The sequence below is a fragment of the Coregonus clupeaformis genome, chromosome 23, assembly GCF_020615455.1.
Source record: "Coregonus clupeaformis isolate EN_2021a chromosome 23, ASM2061545v1, whole genome shotgun sequence".
NCBI lineage: Eukaryota > Metazoa > Chordata > Actinopteri > Salmoniformes > Salmonidae > Coregonus > Coregonus clupeaformis.
In genome coordinates, this window is record NC_059214.1 from 18981853 (window position 1) to 18998351 (window position 16499).

Here is a 16499-nt window from a genome sequence, read left to right on the forward strand (position 1 = left end):
TTGTGTTTATGGGTATTTCTAGATTCACATAATTCGTAAATTGTATTTTATTGAATAGTTCAGTTAAAAGTGTTATGATTTTTAATGCTGCAAATTTTGTAACGACCACAGGGTGGCGACAAGTAACTTCTGTTAGCTTGAAGGAGATGGGATTTTTCGTTGTACCCAAAGACCTTGGTTTTCATAGGTGTTAAACATCTATGGTAAAGCTTAAAAGTGCATTTCCCCTGCCGTTATGAGGTATTTTCTGTCTCGCTTGTCTATTATATTGACAGGAACTGCTCTTCCACATGCATATTGTACACGATTTACGATGTACACGATTTCCATAATTAATATACTTTAGTTATGTTACGTACTATGCAGTATTTCTGAGAGTGAAAGTACCCTGGCATGTCTCCGTGAAGCTCTGCCAGCAGTATGCCAGTGTCCTGGTGTTTCCACAGAAACTAACCCACAGCAGAATGTCTTTGAACTCTGCCTCTTGGGGGGAGTTCTCTGCATGTGTAGACTTCCCTCTTTATAGGGCCCTCACAAAAGTTCCCCTGTTGTGAGGATGAACCCAGCCAAGCACTGAATTGAGTGAGTACTTCTTCCAGATCCAACAGAGTATCTGGGGACTCTTTGTCTGACATTAACCTGAGTAGTGCCCCACTTATCACACACTGTTTCATTTGGGGTCCACTTTCCGGGCTCCTAGCTTATTTCATATTTTGTTGCCCGTCTTTGTGGCAAAGAAGACCGCTGTCAGTGCCAGTAAAATCCTTTTGTGGCACACTGGGAGGTACTAGGCCATACTAACCTGGCATTTTGCAAGATGGCAGTAGCCAGTAGTAGCATAACGCAGGAAACAAATGTTTTTACAACAGCTGACCGCCTTAGCCAGATTCCATTCCAGCAGATGGTGAGGTTGGACAAAATATGAGAAGGCACTGGCTTTGTTGCCTCCTCCAGCCTATGAGGCTTTTTGATCCACTGGGATTTGGACTAGTTACCTGTGCATGCATAACAAGGAGACTGGAGGACAGAAATAATATTAATAACATTGAATTGATACCATGCAGACCTAAAGCTCTGTGGTGCTCACTGTTCTCTCAAGCCTTCGGTACCATCTGTGTATGTAATTCTGAGGCCTCAGTCTCTAGTTGAGTGGTTGGTGGTCTGCTGAGCTGCAGACAGACTGGGTGCATTTCCCTGCCAATGACTTCCCAGCCATCTGACAGGGTTGATTGCCTCTATGACATCTGCTGTACTGCTGAGAAAACACTTGAGTCCAACAATAACCCTGCCTCACACAGGGGAGGAGGAGTTGAGAGAGGTAACCAAAAGATGTACTGTTTCTTTCTTACAAATCATATTCTGTTATATTTTAATAAAACACATTTCTGCTCAAGAAAATGATTATAGGAAAGATATTGTTATAAACAATATGAAAACCAATGCTTATATAAGGTGTAGTATCCATTGGTTTATAGGCTACTTCTGTGGTTGTTTGTCCTTGAAACAGCACATCTTTTTTGTATATTCCACTTAATTTTGTACACTAGGATGGGTCACTGGTCACGTGTATGGGGGTGACCAGGAAGTGGGAATGCACAATGGAGAGCGGGAAATTACATCTACCTGTATTTGTTATATATTTTTAAATCTTTGCTGCTAATAAATGGACGAAAGACCCAACCAAAGATCTACGTTTGGAAAACGGTTTGTTTTGCACGCATTTATGAACATTTGCTAGACCTGAGAGTGGTTATCAGGAACTTTTGATTAGGTTAGCTTCCACATGAAAACATTGTTTAAAAGTTACACTTTAAAAATAGATTATATTGACCTAGATAGTTTGTGTGTATGTATTGATATGTAAGTTACGTGTGCCTTAAACATTTTTTTGTATGTAGTTCTGTCCTTGAGCTGTTCTTGTCTATTAATGTTCTGTATTATGTCATGTTTCATGTTTTGTGTGGACACCAGGAAGAGTAGCTGCTGTTTTTGCAACAGCTAATGGGGATCCTAATAAAATACCAGACCGGTCACTTCTATCCGAAAATTGAAAGTACTTAGAACGTGAAAGGTTTTTTCAATGACTATCTCAATCCACTATCTTTCTGTTATTAGCAGTTTGTGCCTCACGGTGTCGCCATACACCTGACTATAATCGGTATAAAGAGCAAGCCTAAAGCACTTGTAATTTACTTCACATTAAATCATCACTCAATGAAGCACTAATCCAGTAATCTTCGTTCAGCAAATAATTTTACACCACATCAAATACCTTTCGCAAATGTAATGTCGGCCTACATGGGATAAATATTAGGCGCAAAAAACAACAACAACAAAGGGCTTTGTAGTTTTGCCCCGTCATTTGATGCGCATCACTACTGTACTTTGATTAAAAAAGAGCATGCACATTAGGCATGCACTATGCATGGGGGTCTGCTTGGTTACCAGTACGGTGCACTGCAGTTGATGCGCAGTTGCGCACACGACCAGTTCTAAATGACCTCATGGAGAGAGGGAGGAGCTCGCGCGGTCCATCAAGGCCAAGGGATTCATGTGGCGATACGCTGTTGGAAAACTTTTTCTACTGAGATATCCATGACATTTACCAGGTAAATATTTTACTTAAGTTCAGTGTGTTCGTCTTTAGTGAAATATCAAGTACAGCTTGGACTGTGTTTAGTTAGGTTAGTTAATCTCCTCAAACCTAACTAGCTAGCTATTTGGAGAGTTGAGTTTCGGCTTTTCTCAGGCTGTCTAGTGAAGGAAGAGCGACCAAGGAGAATGAATATGTTGGAACATGACTCAGACTGGAAGCGCTGTGAGTTCACATTGAAGAAAGAAACAGAACGTTAAATAAATATGTATATTACTATTATACGGGAAGTATGTTTCATACTGAGCGATATGGCCTCACTTTAAATACATTATTTATTGAGCAAAGTATGAGGGGGTTCTTGTAAAAGTGCGCTCATTGACAGCTCGAGCTTCAAGTCAAGCTGTCAAGTCCTAGCAAAAATATTATTTAGACATTTCTATTGAGTCCAAGCATAACTTAAATGTATGTTCAAAAACTTTAGCTGTGCAACTTGTCATGTTTTGTCGCTGTTATCAGGCCACTCAGAACCTTGCTGAACTAAATCCTGTTGGCCTTATTTGATCTTATAGTCGCACACTGAAACTGCCGCTCATTTTGGCATGCTTGGGAAATGTGTAAACTGTCAGCAATGCATCCCTACAACAGACAAAAAAAACTGCTGTTGGCTTTGCTACTACTAGGAATATCATGGTAATGGTATAGTAACACGTTAGTTACACACCATTAAAACATTATTTGGCCAGATACCAATTCATTTAAGTACAGTATAGGCTAATTATATTTTGTCAGGGTAAAAAACCACACACTGTGTGCCATAGTAGCTAGAATAACAGGTATCCCCCCCTTTTTAACCCTATCCTCAAACCCTTCCTTCCATTTTAACGGACTGTTCTTGTGTTGTTACCTCTCTATAACAAAACAAGGTAGGTTAATGTGTATTCCCCTGAAACAAGAGTGTCAATGTTTATTGTGAGAAACTAACTTGTTACCATACCATTAACAATGTTATTGCACTTTATTATATTCTGTAATGTTAAGTGCTAAAATTACATTCTGTTTTTAATGGATAAGAAATAGTTTATTACATAGTAATGTGGTCTTGTTTGATGCTTGAACTGTATATACCATGCAGTGGTTTTGAAATCAAGACCCAACCCATATGCAGCATTCTTGCTCACCCTTGGTTTGAGTCATGTTGAAGTATGTTTGTTCTGTGTTTACATAAGACACTTCTTTGCTTATTGGAACTCATGTAGACCTCAGATGCTTAAAACAGTTAATGTAGTTCTTTCTGAAAAGTTCTTCATGCTGAAAGGTCTGTTTCCATTTCGAAGAAAAGGGGCAGATTAAATTAATGAACATAGCATGTCCTCACTGAACTTTGTGATGGTAGCCTGCCTGGAAAGGGCTTTGAGTCTGACACAAAGTTCAGATGAATTCACAGTGACCATTTTGTTGTTGTGACCTACTTAGTCACTGTAGTGTCAGTTGACCTTACATATGATAAGAGAAAAGCTTGTCTCTTCTCTATTAAACATTTCCATATCCATAACCTTCAATGTTAGCCTATTATTCATTTCACAATCATGACATCTAAGCTTAAAAAGATTTCCAGCTCCACAACAGGTGACTGACTGCAGCTGACAGGTGCTTGCTTGTGATGACTGGACTGAAGTGTCATAATAGTTGAAGAAAACATATTTTATCATGCATTTGCAAAGTTACTATATGTCGCCTTTAAAGTGCCAAGGAGGTCTGTAGTCACAGTAGAGAAGCTGGTTCCCATGGTTCATAGCCAGTTGCCCAGTAACAGGTGCTGGAACCAAGGAGAAAATATGGGGCTGAGGAGACAGTCAATGGAGCCACTGACCTGACAGTGTTCAGGCCAGGGTGCTTTGAATCAGTGTCCAAACACTGTCTACATTATGTAGCAAATTATTCCACCACATTAGGTGGCACATTATTCCAATAATAAGGAGTGATATTGAATGTCTACTGACTTGAAGAGTTTAATTGGGTTTAAAGGACCCTCATTACCAGAAAATTGTTCACCAGAATTGTTTTGTGTGGCAAAGACAGGGAAAGTGTGTGCTGTTTATTTTCAGAGCTCTGTGTCAGTTGGTTTTGTAAAATGAAATGTTATTGGAAGGATTCTCCATGAATCTGGTTGCGTGCTAATGCCAGTGTAAAGATATGGGTTGACACTAAGGCTGTGATGGTCATGGAATTTTGGATGACGGTCAGTCAAATGCTGACGCGGTCTCCATAATAACTGTTAGAATAGCAAATTTTCTCCTCTCGCTGCGAGTGTACCCATGAGTTTACCAGTTAAATTACCAGGGTTACAGGTTCCAAGCCCATTCTATTCATTCTATTTCTATGTGTGCTACTGCTGCACAACCGGCCGTGATTGGGAGTCCCATAGGGCGGCGCACAATTGGCCCAGCGTCGTTCGGGTTTGGCCAGTGTAGGCCGTCATTGTAAATAAGAATTTGTTCTTAACTGACTTGCCTAGTTAAATATAGGTAAAATAAAAAAGGAGCATCAACGTTTCATCTCTTGTGAAGAGTCCATGTTACTGCAGAAACAGACTCAACCGCACGAATGCCCGGCCATCCCGTCTTCAGTCAGCTGTTTAAAATTATTATTTTTGTTTTAAACTGTTATTTTATTTTCATGACAGTCTTCCTCCATAACCGTGGGTTATACTGTAATTGTGCCAGCCCTAGTTGACACCAATAACAAATGTGGCAGAAGGTTGTCAGTCCACCCTCCACATGCTTGAAGTTGAAACAGAAAAATTATGATGTGCAATCACACTCCCATCCTCTGTTTGCAAAAGGGGGTCTTGTGTTTTATTCAGATTATTATAGGGACGTTTTTATTGTGTCATGGTTGTTTCAGTGGTTTGAGGGGCCTGTTGTGAAATTATCATTTAATAACTGTGGCTGTTGCCCTTCTGTGCTCAGAGTTAGGACAAAGCAGGGTCTTGTATGCAGTGCTGTGTGTCATGCCAACCCTATGCACTGAGGCTGCTCGTTGCAAGCCCTCTGATGTTATTACTGGAAACAACATTGTGGCATTTTAGGGGTTCCCATTGTAAAATAAATCCTGAAGATGGTGTGTAGTTTGTGTGTAGATTGTCATAATAAGAGGTTGTTTAATTATTAATGTAATAAACACTAAATATATAAAGTATGTGGACACCCCTTCAAATTAGTGGATTTGGCTATTTCAGTCACACCTGTTGCTGACAGGTGTAAATCGAGCACACAGCCATGCATTCTCCATAGACAAACATTGGCAGTAGAATGGCCTTACTGAAAAGCTCAGTGACTTTCAACGTGACACCGTCATAGGATGCCACCTTTCCAACAAGTCAGTTCGTCAAATTTCTGCCCTGCTAGAGCTGCCCCAGTCAACTATAAGTGCTGTTATTGTGAAGTGGAAACGTCTAGGAGCAACAACGGCTCAGCCGCGAAGAGGTAGGCCACACAAACTCACAGAACGGGACCGGCGAGTGCTGAAGCGCGTAGCACGTAAAAACATCTGTCCTCGGTTGCAATACTCACTACCGAGTTCCAAACTGCCTCTGGAAGCAACGTCAGCACAAGAACTGTTCGTCGGGAGCTTCATGAAATGGGTTTCTATGGCCGAGTAGCCACACACAAGCCTAAGATCACCATGCGCAATGCCTAGCGTCGGCTGGAGTGGTGTAAAGCTCGCTGCCATTGGACTCTGGAACAGTGGAAAAGCGTTCTCTGGCATGATGACTCCCGCTTCACCATCGGGCAGTCCGACAGACAAATCTGGGTTTGACGGATGCCAGGAGAACGCTACCTGCTCCAATGCATAGTGCCAACTGTAAAGTTTGGTGGAGGAGGAATAATGGTCTGGGGCTGTTTTTCATGGTTCGGGTTAGGCCCCTTAGTTCCAGTGAAGGGAAATCTTAACACTACAGCATACAATGACATTCTAGACGATTCTGTGCTTCCAACTTTGTGGCAACAGTTTGGGGAAGGCTCTTTCCTGTTTCAGCATGACAATGCCCCCGTGCACAAAGCGAGGTTCATACAGAAATGATTTGTCGAGATCGGTGTGGAAGAACTTGACAGGCCTGCACAGAGCCCTGACTTCAACCCCATCAAACACCTTTGAATTAGAACGCAAACTGCGAGCCAGGCATAATCGCCCAACATCAGTGCCCGACCTCACTAATGCTCTTGTGGCTGAATGGAAGCAAGTCCCTGCAGCAATGTTCCAACATCTAGTGGAAAGCCTTCCCAGAAGAGTGGAGGCTGTTCTAGCAGCAAAGAGGGTACCAACTCCATATTAATGCAGATGATTTTGGAATGAGATGTTCGACGAGCAGGTGTCCACATACTTTTGGTCATGTAGTGTAACTAGACACTATTATTTTGTCTGTCATAGGATTCCCTCACAGTTAATAATAGGATGCTAACGATATACCATAATTTCATCCTTGGTGCTATGATCTGCTCAGTTCAGCTGACAATGGCTAGGCCTAATATTCAAATTGTACACAGGCTATTACATTCACCAGTAGCTAGCCTATAGGGTGCGAGGCATTGTGTAATTGCATGATCTACAATTTCTTAAGGGTTCAAAGCAGTTTGTATGTATCGCTCGCCTTAACTCTTTTAACCCCACCATTTAATTGCACTGCTTCCCTCTAGGCATCAATTCAAATGTTACAGAATGACAGATGCATATTGAGTTGCCTTGGTAGATCGGTGGAGGATTTGGTTTCTGATCATGAGAGCACCTCAGGCAGAGAGAAGAGAGAGAATGTGGCAAGCAAACAAAGCTACTGTACGACCTTGTGATATTTCAGTGACCTCATTAGCTCCCTGAGAACATACAGTTTAGAAACCACAATTATTTGGATCTGCCAAATGTTTTATGATTGCACCCTTGAATTAACACATTTGACTCAATGAGGCATTCCATCGAACTGACATGGTAATAATTCATTCATGAAAGGACTCTCAAAAACTCTCAGTGGGCTACAATACTGTATGAGACTCCAAGCCTGTGTGAGTGCAACCAAATGTGTGTGTTTTAACTTTACCTCCTGATGAAACAGCTGTTATTGATTTAAAAAAGTGTGTTAAGCATTTAGAAAGCCGCAGAGAGAAATGGAAGGCTAAATCGCTGTGTTATGACCAATGTTCCCTCTAAGCTGCGAGCGTGCGCACAGCTCCCCTCGTACCGTGCAGAAGAAATGTCAGCCTGCGCTGAGAGAAGCACGAGATTGAACTTCACTCAACTTTCTAGTTTTCCCGTTTAGTTAACACTATCAACGTATCGCTCTACTGTGGGAATTGTGCTCGCATCAATGCAATATTAGCCACTTTCAATGTAACATACCGAAACAAAACAAACTATGCAAGACTTACTTAGTATGCAAAACTAACTGTGCAAGATATTTCCTTGTAGGCAGAGCGCATTTGAGTAGGATTCTATTGCATTGACAGGCACGACTCAGGCCATAACCAGTCAGAGCTGCAGTAGACCTACAGGGAATTCGGAAAGTATTCAGACCATTGACATTTTCCAAATTTTGTTACGTTACAGCCTTATTCTAAACTGGATTACATTGTTGTTGTTTTTACTCATCAACCTACACACAATACCCCATAATGACAAAGCAAAAACAGGTTTTTATTTTTGCAAACTGAAATATCACATTTACATATGTATTCAGACCCTTTACTCAGCACTTTGTTGAAGCACATTTGGCAGCGATTACAGCCTCAAGTCTTCTTGGGTATGACACTACAAGGTTGGCACCCCTGTATTTGGGGAGTTTCTCCCATTCTACTCTGCAGATCCTCTCAAGCTCTGTCAGGTTGGATGGGGAGCGTCGCTGCACAGCTATTTTCAGGTCTCTCCAGAGATGTTCGATCGGGTTCAAGTCCGGGCTCTGGCTTGGCCACTCAAGGACATTCAGAGACTTGTCCCAATGCCACTCTTGCATTGTCTTGGCTGTGTGCTTAGGGTCGTTGTCCTGTTGGAAGGTGAACCTTGGCCCCAGTCTGATGTCCTGAGCACTCTGAAGCAGATTTTCATCAAGGATCTCTCTGTACTTTGCTCCGTTCATCTTTCCCTCAATCCTGACTAGTCTCCCAGTCCCTGCCACTGAAAAACATCCCCACAGCATGATACTGCCACCACCGTGCTTCACCGTAGGGATGGTGCCAGGTTTCCTCCAGACGTGACGCTTGGCATTCAGGCCAAAGAGTTCAATCTTGGTTTCATCAGACCAGAGAATCTTGTTTCTCATAATCTGAGAGTCCTTTAGGTGCCTTTTGGAAAACTCAAATTGGGCTGTCATGTGCCTTTTACTGAGGAGTGGCTTCCATCTGACCTCTCTACCATAAAGTCCTGATTGGTGGAGTGCTGCAGAGATTGTTGTCCTTCTGGAAGGTCTGTGCCTCCTTCCCCAGATCTGTGCCTTGACACAATCCTGTCTCGGAGCTCTACGGACAATTCCTTCGACCACATGGCTTGGTTTTTGCTCTGACATGCACTGTCAACTGTGGGACCTTATATAGACAGGTGTGTGCCTTCCCCAAATCATGTCCAATCAATAGATTTTTACCACAGGTGGACTCCAGTCAAGTTGTAGAAACATCTCAAGGATGATCAATGGAAACAGGATGCACCTGAGCTCAATTTCGAGGGACTGAATACATATGGTAATAAGGTTTTACATTTTTTATACATTTGCAAAGATTTTAAAAACCTGTTTTCGCTTTGTCATTATGGGGTATTGTGTGTAGATTGATGAGGATTTTTATTTATTTAATCCATTTTAGAAAAAGGCTGTAACGTAACAAAATGTGGAAAAAGTGAAGGGGTCTATATACTTTCCGAATGCACTGTGTATATACACACACACAAATAGACATACACACATTAGATTTTATTCCGGTATACATTATATGTATTGTTTTCCGAATGCACTGTATATGCAAATAGTCATTGACATCTATGGATCTTTGCCATTCACTTTGAACTGGAATGTGTTTATAGCATGAGCGATCGCAAGTAGATGTGCTTGTTTTGATATCAAAGTGAGAGCTGCATGTAGCCACCTGTGCACATTTGTTCATATTCTTTGCTAGTTAGTGAGTTATTAGCCCAGTTATAGCAAATTTCTAGTCAACAATGGGGGAGGGTTTGCTTCCTACAAGAGCACAAAATGTGTGCATTTCTAGCCATCTTTGAAAAGCCAGTCAGGTAAAGCAGTCAGGTAAAGTTTTTTTTTGTCTTAAAGGGGCAGTGTTGTATTTTGAGACAGCCTTTAATAAGCTAAGTAGCCAATAGGCAGATGTTTGCATAATTTGTTCGTCACGACTTCCGCCAAGGCTGCACCCCCCTCCTGGTTCGGGCAGGCTTCAGCGTTCGTCGGCACCGGAGTACTAGCTACTGCCGATCCTATTCTCATCACTCCACTTGTCATGTCTTGTCAATCACACACACCTGGTCATTCCCCTAATTAGTATGTGTATAAGTGTTCCCTCTGTTCCCCTTGTCTTTGTGAGTGATTGTTTGTTGTGAGAGCGTGTAGCTCGGTGGAGCTACTATTCACTGTGTTTATGCCAAGGTGGATGTTTTCCTTTGTAATAGTTTCGTTTGACGCTTGGGGCGTTTTATTTATGTAAACGGAATAAACTCTGGACTTCAGTATTTTTCTTCCTGCGCATTGTCTTATTCTCTCTAATAATAGTATGGGAATAATAATGCATTTTATTTTGTAAAGTGGTTTCCTACATCAAAGAACACAACATTTTCAGTCACCTTGTCTGAAGGTCAAGTGGAAACAGGTTAATGTCAAGCCCTGCATGTTTTTTTCAAAAGTGGAAGGTAGGCCTACATTGAACACCACACATTTGCTGTTACTGTAGACTGAATTACAGAACAGCTATTTCCTTGTTAAAATGTTATGGGATGCATTTTCTCCATTGTTTTTGATGGTAGGCCACTCTGGTAGGCCTACATTATGATCAAATAGCCACAGTAGCCCACTTGGCCACTTTTAAAACTAACTTAAAGCGGGTACATCCTCAGTGTTCATGGTAAACGCGCGTCGGAAGTTGCACAGAATGATGTTTAAGTTTGCGCTCAGCAGACCTGAAATTTGCTCAGTGCTGAATTTTTTTTTGAGGAAATATTGGTTATGACTGTGGAGTATGAGGGGCTCCTCTCAGGCTGTGACTCAGGGCCAACTGGTCCTCGAGAGAGGATCACTGACAGTTAAATCAGATACAAGGTGATCATGACAACTGGTGTTTAATGCAGTGCTCTCTTGTGATATTCAAACATGTTTCCCCTAGCCTCCCAATAGCCTCCCACAACAGTTTGGCCTACCTCCACCATCTGCCATTAGAGTAGTGTTGCACGGTATACCAAGGTAAAGTGCCTTGCAAAAGTATTCAACCCCCTTGGCGTTTTTCCTATTTTGTTGCATTACAACCTGTAATTTAAATGGATTTTTATTTGGATTTCATCTAATGGACATACACAAAATAGTCCAATTGGTGAAGCGAAATGAAAAAAATAACGTCTTTCAAAAAAATAAATAACAGAAAAGTTGTGCGTGCATACAGTGGGGGAAAAAAGTATTTAGTCAGCCACCAATTGTGCAAGTTCTCCCACTTAAAAAGATGAGAGAGGCCTGTAATTTTCATCATAGGTACACGTCAACAACTTTTTTTTCCAGAAAATCACATTGTAGGATTTTTAATGAATTTATTTGCAAATTATGGTGGAAAATAAGTATTTGGTCACCTACAAACAAGCAAGATTTCTGGCTCTCACAGACCTGTAACTTCTTCTTTAAGAGGCTCCTCTGTCCTCCACTCGTTACCTGTATTAATGGCACCTGTTTGAACTTGTTATCAGTATAAAAGACACCTGTCCACAACCTCAAACAGTCACACTCCAAACTCCACTATGGCCAAGACCAAAGAGCTGTCAAAGGACACCAGAAACAAAATTGTAGACCTGCACCAGGCTGGGAAGACTGAATCTGCAATAGGTAAGCAGCTTGGTTTGAAGAAATCAACTGTGGGAGCAATTATTAGGAAATGGAAGACATACAAGACCACTGATAATCTCCCTCGATCTGGGGCTCCACGCAAGATCTCACCCCCGTGGGGTCAAAATGATCACAAGAACGGTGAGCAAAAATCCCAGAACCACACGGGGGGACCTAGTGAATGACCTGCAGAGAGCTGGGACCAAAGTAACAAAGCCTACCATCAGTAACACACTACGCCGCCAGGGACTCAAATCCTGCAGTGCCAGACGTGTCCCCCTGCTTAAGCCAGTACATGTCCAGGCCCGTCTGAAGTTTGCTAGAGTGCATTTGGATGATCCAGAAGAGGATTGGGAGAATGTCATATGGTCAGATGAAACCAAAATATAACTTTTTGGTAAAAACTCAACTCGTCGTGTTTGGAGGACAAAGAATGCTGAGTTGCATCCAAAGAACACCATACCTACTGTGAAGCATGGGGGTGGAAACATCATGCTTTGGGGCTGTTTTTTAGAAAAATTCTAACATTTGTAAAGAAAATCATGAAAAATAAAACAATATATCTTCATTAGATAGGTATTCAACCCCCTGAGTCAATACATGTTAGAATCACATTTGGCAGTGATGACATCTGTGAGTCTTTCTGGGTAAGTCTCTAAGAGCTTTCCACAACTGGATTGTGCCACATTTGCCCATTTATTATTTTCAAAATTCTTCAAGCTCTGTCAAATTGGTTGTTGATCATTGCTAGACAACCATTTTCATGTCTTGCCATAGATTTTCAAGCAGATTTAAGTCAAAACTGTAACTCGGCCACTCAGGAACATTCACTGTCTTCTTGGTAAGCAACTCCAGTGTAGATTTGGCCTTGTGTTTTAGGTTATAAAGTGAATTAATCTCAGAGTGTCTGGTGTAAAGCAGACTGAACCTCTAGGATTTTGCCTGTGCTTAGCTCCATTCCGTTTATTTTTATCCTGAAAACTCCCCCAGTCCTTAACGATTACAAGCATAGCCATAACATGATGCAGCCACCACTATACTTGAAAATATGGAGAGTGGTACTCAGTAATGTGTTGTGTTGGATTTGCCCCAAACATAACACTTTGTATTCAGGACAAAAAGTGAATTGCTTTGCCACATTTTTTGCAGTATTACTTTAGTGCCTTGTAGCAAACAGGATGATTGTTTTGGAATATTTATATTATGTACAGGCTTCCTTCTTTTCACTCTGTCAATTAGCTTAATATTGTGGAGTAACTACAATGTTGTTGATCCATCCTCAGTTTTCTTCTATCACAGCCAATAAACTCTGTAACTATTTTAAAGTCACCATTGGCATCATGGGGAAATCCCTGAGTGATTTCCTTCCTCTCCGGCAACTGAGTTAAGAAGGATGCCTGTATCTTTGTAGTGACTGGGTGTTTTGATACACCATTCAAAGTGTAATTACATTTTTACTCATCTACCAATAAGTGCCCTTCTTTGCGAGCCATTGCGAAACCTCCCTGGTCTTTGTGGTTGAAATTCACTGCTCGACTGATGTCCGATGTCCACCAGATGCTTATGTGTTTGTTTTGTCAGATATCTATCCCGCATTTTCCGTACATGACGCACATGTGCTTCGCTTTTCAACTAGCTAAAAGCTAGCTAGTTGGAGTCTGTGTGTGTACTTCCATTTGTACCACCACACGGTAAAGCAACGCACAAGTTGATGGCAAATATTGAACGCATGCGGTACACAGAACGCACTGCAGCCTAGTGCGGCACCCCAAACGTAGCACTGCGGACTGCTCCATTAACAATAAATGACTTCCGCCGTAATGGAAAGAGTTTGATGCATCTGGTGGACATGAGGCGTGAGGGACCTTACAGAGACTCGTATGTGTGGGGTACAGAGATGAGGTAGTCATTCAAAAATCATGTTAAACACTATTATTATTGTAACTTATTATGTGACTTGTTAAGCACATTTTTATTCCTGAACTTTAGGCTTGCCATAACAAAGGGGTTGAATACTTAATGACTCAAGCCATTTCAGCTTTTCATTTTTGTGTAAAAAATTAAAAAATTAAAACATTAAATAAGATTTCCACTTTGCCATTATTGTGTGTAGGCCAGTGACAAAATAAATCCTTTTAAAATTCAGCCTGTAACACAACAAAATGTTTCAAGTGGGGGGAATACTTTCTGAAGGCACTGTAGCTACAACCTGTTAACTTGACAGTAGATCTAGGCACATTTGATGGGCACAGGAATAATGAAAAGGGTCTGCTACTCATGAACTGTGTTTCAAAGCTAGGATTCATATAGGCCTAAACTATAAAAAGTATTTAGTCAGCCACCAATTGTGCAAGTTCTCCCACTTAAAAAGATGAGAGAGGCCTGTAATTTTCATCATAGGTACACGTCAACTATGACAGACAAATTGAGAATGTTTTTCTCCAGAAAATGACATTGTAGGATTTTTAATGAATTTATTTGCAGATTATAGTGGAAAATAAGTATTTGGTCACCTACAAACAAGCAAGATTTCTGGCTCTCAAAGACCTGTAACTTCTTCTTTAAGAGGCTCCTCTGTCCTCCACTCGTTACCTGTATTAATGGCACCTGTTTGAACTTGTTATCAGTATAAAAGACACCTGTCCACAACATCAAACAGTCACACTCCAAACTCCACTATGGCCAAGACCAAAGAGCTGTCAAAGGACACCAGAAACAAAATTGTAGACCTGCACCAGGCTGGGAAGACTGAATCTGCAATAGGTAAGCAGCTTGGTTTGAAGAAATCAACTGTGGGAGCAATTATTAGGAAATGGAAGACATACAAGACCACTGATAATCTCCCTCGATCTGGGGCTCCACGCAAGAGTCAAAATGATCACAAGAATCCCAGAACCATACGGGGGGACCTAGTGAATGACCTGCAGAGAGCTGGGACCAAAGTAACAAAGCCTACCATCAGTAACACACTACGCCGCCAGGGACTCAAATCCTGCAGTGCGAGACGTGTCCCCCTGCTTAAGCCAGTACATGTCCAGGCCCGTCTGAAGTTTGCTAGAGTGCATTTGGATGATCCAGAAGAGGATTGGGGAGAATGTCATATGGTCAGATGAAACCAAAATATAACTTTTTTGGTAAAAACTCAACTCGTCGTGTTTGGAGGACAAAGAATGCTGAGTTGCATCCAAAGAACACCACACCTACTGTGAAGCATGGGGGTGGAAACATCATGCTTTGGGGCTGTTTTTCTGCAAAGGGACCAGGACGACTGATCCGTGTAAAGGAAAGAATGAATGGGGCCATGTATCGTGAGATTTTGAGTGAAAACCTCCTTCCATCAGCAAGGGCATTGAAGATGAAACGTGGCTGGGTCTTTCAGCATGACAATGATCCCAAACACACCGCCCGGGCAACGAAGGAGTGGCTTCGTAAGAAGCATTTCAAGGTCCTGGAGTGGCCTAGCCAGTCTCCAGATCTCAACCCCACTAAAATATTTGGAGGGGAGTTGAAAGTCTGTGTTGCCCAGCGACAGCCCCAAAACATCACTGCTCTAGAGGAGATCTGCATGGAGGAATGGGCCAAAATACCAGCAACAGTGTGTGAACCTTGTGAAGACTTACAGAAAACGTTTGACCTGTGTCATTGCCAACAAAGGGTATATAACAAAGTATTGAGAAACTTTTGTTATTGACCAAATACTTATTTTCCACCATAATTTGCAAATAAATTCATAAAAAATCCTACAATGTGATTTTCTGGATTTTTTCCCTCGTTTTGTCTGTCATAGTTGACGTGTACCTATGATGAAAATTACAGGCCTCATCTTTTTAAGTGGGAGAACTTGCACAATTGGTGACTGACTAAATACTTTTTTCCCCCCACTGTACATGGGCAGAATGTTTAGAAAACGGGAACAAGTGTCCAGGGGATGGGGCAAACAGGGTGCTAGGCCACTGGTTTCCCCCCACGTGGCATCGCGATACTACTCGGTATGGTGATACTTGGCCTGGTATCATATCATTAGTAATATTTTATTATCGTGATAACACTACATGAGAGCAGGGGTTGGAGCAAATTATTTTCCAATCGTTTAATTCTGAACAGAACCACTAAGTTCTGAACTGGTTTGAACCAGTTATTTTCTGTTCCTTTTTTAATGTGTGAAATCAACAGTATTTAGCTCATTAAATGACTTCAGCAATCAGTGCGGATAGAGCAGGCAAGCTAATTGTTTACATGCATAATGGACAGACAAGTGTAGCCTTTGGCGCAAGATGCCACAGAAAAGTTGCATGTGGGGAGAGAGCGAGAGAGGGTTGAGGAGGAGGCTTGAAGTGCTCGACATCTTATGACATGCATTATCTGAATTAGGTCCACAGAATTATAACTAGCATGAGCGGCTTCTATGAAGGAACTTTGAATGTCCTTTGAGCTAGCTAGCTAACAAACTTGTGATATCTACACTCTTAGAAAAAAAGGTACTATCTACAACCTAAAAGGGTTCTTCGGCTGTCCCCATAGGAGAAGCCTTTGAAGAACCCTTTTTGGTTCTGGGTAGAACCCTTTTGGTTCCAAGTAGAACTCTTTCCACAGTTTTACCTGGAACCAAAAAGGATTCTACCTGGAACCAAAACAGGGTTCTCCAATGGGGACAACCGAAGAACCCCTTTGGAACCCTTTTTTCTATGTGTAGGCCTACAAGTATCCTTAACTAGCATTGAAAAAGTTAATTAATTATTTTCTAGCTAATTAAAAATCTCTCCCTATCTTCTGAATCATGCTTGTAATGTCAGTACGGTAGCCTATGCTTCGGAGAGGCAGGTAGCCTAAACACGC

The 16499-nt window shown here is 41.6% G+C and overlaps 1 protein-coding gene across 3 annotated transcripts in view; it reads left to right on the forward strand.

Annotated features, from left to right (window-relative positions):
- The first annotated feature begins 1037 nt into the window (after positions 1-1037).
- The window catches only part of LOC121536829 (protein TANC1), a 292594-nt gene continuing 277132 nt past the window's right edge, over positions 1038-16499 (forward strand). For 2 of the 3 annotated variants that reach the window (XM_041844417.1, XM_045206560.1), the window contains exon 1: positions 2517-2609. The gene's annotated coding sequence lies outside the window, so the exon portion shown is untranslated. Of the gene's footprint in view, positions 1705-2516; positions 2610-16499 lie in introns of those variants that run through there. The other variant, XM_041844415.2, reaches the window with a different exon arrangement.